The sequence below is a fragment of the Sinocyclocheilus rhinocerous genome, unplaced genomic scaffold (genome assembly GCF_001515625.1).
Source record: "Sinocyclocheilus rhinocerous isolate Xijiao unplaced genomic scaffold, SAMN03320098_v1.1 scaffold2, whole genome shotgun sequence".
Lineage (NCBI taxonomy): Eukaryota > Metazoa > Chordata > Actinopteri > Cypriniformes > Cyprinidae > Sinocyclocheilus > Sinocyclocheilus rhinocerous.
Genome location: NW_015655572.1, coordinates 983280 through 986887, shown reverse-complemented (window position 1 = coordinate 986887; position 3608 = coordinate 983280). Strand labels below are relative to the sequence as shown.

At 35.0% G+C, this 3608-nt stretch overlaps 1 long non-coding RNA gene across 1 annotated transcript in view; it reads left to right on the top strand.

The window, feature by feature from the left end:
• LOC107718542 (uncharacterized) overlaps window positions 1-2376 on the top strand; it is a 16802-nt gene extending 14426 nt beyond the window's left edge. The window contains exons 3-4 of the long non-coding RNA XR_001637429.1: window positions 1878-2004; window positions 2175-2376. This is a non-coding gene — a long non-coding RNA (uncharacterized LOC107718542). The remainder of the gene's footprint in view (window positions 1-1877; window positions 2005-2174) is intronic.
• Window positions 2377-3608: the final 1232 nt, after the last annotated feature.

Below are 3608 nucleotides of genomic sequence, written 5' to 3'. Positions count from 1 at the left end.
CGGACACACACACACACACACACACACCTATGAACTGGTGTGACTGTAACACTGCAACTATGTAAAATAAAATAATTTGACTACAATGCAGTAAAAAAGTGGACAGCAAGGAAGGGGTTACACTCTAAAACATCAAGAGTGTAAAACAGATACATCTACTCACACACATTTACTTACACACACTCACAGACACACACAGTCAGAATTAGACATACTCAAATGAATTGGTATGGCTATAACCATATAGCCAGAATGAGTCAGAAGACTGAAATAAGAGGTTAAAATCAGATCAGACCCAGAAGGATTAAACTCCTGATAAAGCATTCCTGTTCATTTTTGTTAAATGTTTGTAGAATTTTAATGTGTTGTGTAACAAACTGCTTTCTGTGTTCAGGTTTGAATGTAGTAATAATAATGCAAAAACCTACACTTCAAATCAACATTTAAAACAACAAAAAATATAAACCTTGACAAAAAGTAGTCTTTGAGAATGCCTTAATATACATTTAAATCCACAACAATTATGTATAAAAACAACTAGGGAATTCACAAGCCTCTTTATAGAGTCATACTGTATACAGGAATCAATTCACAAGCCTCTCTATATAGTCCTATACAGGAATCTAGTGGTTACACCATGAAATTACAGGTTTTTCTTTTTTTGCTCTCACCAGGAGGTGCTATTCTGCCTTCAAAAATTAGATTTTAATGGCCTAGTCTCTATTTCAATCTGAAATACTGCAGTAATTGAAAGATCATTTTTAAAAAATAGAAAAATACATTTTTGTACTATTTTCAATGGGAAAAATTGATCATAAGTATTGCATAAATATTAATTAGTACCATGAAATTCTCTCAAAATACAAAAGAAAAAAGAAAAAATATTATTGAACAAAAATATATTAGATTGATTTTACTGAAGAAAATAAGTTACATTTCAGGTGTCCGGTCACTTTTGACCGCGAAGACCATGACTCCCAAATGAGGAGCGCACAAGGGTTAAATAAATGCAGCTTTGGTGAGCATAACAGACTTATGTATGTTTGATTGGTTGATTGATATAGTGGCAATATACTGGGGAACTGAAATTGTATTTATTTTTTCCCAAATATTTATCAATTATGATTTTACAAGTACTAAGAGAATTGTTAAGGGAACTATTGAGGAACTGGAATCTTTGTTACATCTTTGTTGTCTTTTTCTTACCTTATTTATCCAATCTGTCTATTACTGGTGAACCTTCCAAGGACGTCATCTTGACAGACTTGCAATCAAAAGAGTTAGATTTTTCTCATGTTCAGTGTCCTATTCTGGAAGCCATGACAACTGTCGTCTGTCATGTTGATGTTACGGCATCTGACGGCATGTCACTGTTTTATTCCTCTGTTATATTCTGCAATATCAGAGTTAATCTAGTGGTTACACCATGAAATTACAGGTTTTTCTTTTTTTGCTCTCACCAGGAGGTGCTATTCTGCCTTAAAAAAAATTATTTTAATGGCCTAGTCTCTATTTCAATCTGAAATACTGCAGTAATTGAAAGATAATTTTAAAAAATTAGAAAAATACATTTTTGTACTATTTTCAATGGCAAAAATTTATCATAAGTATTGCATAAATATTAATTAGTACCATGAAACTTCCAAGGACGTCATCTTGACAGACTTGCAATCAAAAGAGTTAGATTTTTCTCATGTTCAGTGTCCTATTCTGGAAGCCATGACAACTGTCGTCTGTCATGTTGATGTTACGGCATCTGACGGCATGTCACTGTTTTATTCCTCTGTTATATTCTGCAATATCAGAGTTATGGAACATCAAAAGCAAGACCTAACAAGCTTTCTCACTCCCACGACATCTTGTGTTTGGGTTCACAGCCACAAGAGGAACAGGAGCCAAAGCTCAGCAAGGTGTGAGAAGGTCGCCCTCAGGCAAGTGTGAGACTGGCCTTGGTAATTGGCACCAGTGAATGAGAGGGTCCTGCCACGACTCTGAAAACCAGAGGTGAGACTAACCCCTGTGGATCTCAGTACTGCCCTTGAGAGGTTTTTCCTAGGGCCATTATTAACCACCTCCATGAGACTGCAAAAGCTTGGAACAATGGTTAAATATGCACTGTGTAGTCACAGCATGGCATGTTTAGTTTTTTTTTTGTTTTGTTTTTGTGATTTTAGCAAGTGGTGAAAGTGTACTAAGAAGAAAATCTAAGATCTGTGATCGAATGCAAGGAGTCTCACGGGCCATATCAACAAATGTGACTTCATTATGCCAATCACCTGGTAGCCCCACCCACTTCAAACTCATAGTCCTGCTCCTCATTCATTTTGAACATTAAACTTGGATGTGAAGAGATTGTGGAAGTTTAGAATGGGATATCATGTGACAAATCCCTCAAGGTAACGTTAGCATATGATTTCTTTTTTGTTTTTTGGTAACTAATTTATAATGTTATAAGAACATTTCAGGGAGGTTGTTTGAGATGAGAACTTAAAAGTATGAATCTTTAATTGTAATTTTTAATTGTAATTCTGGAACCAAATAGCTCTGCAGTGTGTTGCAAATATGAGAGACTTGATGTATTTTGTGATTGATTGTGTCGCGTCACTCGCCTTTTTCACAATCACCATGGACAAATGTTTGCAATACATTCACATTTATGCATTTAGCAATGCTTGCAGCTTACCAAAGAGAAACAAAAGCAATTCAGCAAAGAGCCAACAATATTCATAATATACAATGCCAGGTTTATTACACAGCTAGATTAGGAAGCAAACATCGTACGTTCCCTCCATTTATATTTTTTAATGTTCTAAAACCAAATTGTTCGTTTTCAGCTCTACAATATGTGAGTACGAGAAGCTTGATTGGTTGTATTTTAGGATTGTGTCACAAAACTCGGCTTTTTCACTTTCGCCATGTGCAAACATTTACAAGCAACCTACAAAAGCAATTAGTCAAAGAGCCAGAAATAGTTATAGCAGGTTTATTAGACACCTAGATGTGCATTTACCAAACACTTTTATCCAAAGTATTTAAGAGATGTTCAGTTCGTTTGTTCCTTGGGAATCAAATACATTGCCAGGACACTGCTAGTGTCGCACTCTACCAATTGAGCTACATGAACACAAATTGAAATGTCATGTCTGCAACCAGCTTGTTCCATTAAGCCTTTCAAGTAAACAGATTTATAATCAAGTCCCAAGTCACACTTGTGTATAGTTTTCATCTGCACACTATCACACAGGGATTTAAAGAAGACTCTGACATGTCTCTAGAGCTTTTATGAGATGGATTGTATTCATGCAAATCTCTGTATTTGCTTTTTAAGTACAGACTTGTTGTGTCTCTACAGGGAGCATCCCACCGTAACTCAATCCGAGCAGCTGAGTCCTTAGCCATCTTCAAAAAACGACTGAAAACACATCTGTTCCATCTTTATTTGACCCTCTAACTCTAGCACTTTCTATTCTATTTTAATTCTACTTTATCTATTTATCTTCTTTTTTTATTATTATTTTTTTAAACTACCTTTCCATTTTTTCTATTCTATCTACTTGTTTTCCTTTGTGTGTATGTGTATATGTGTGTGTATTTTATATATATATATA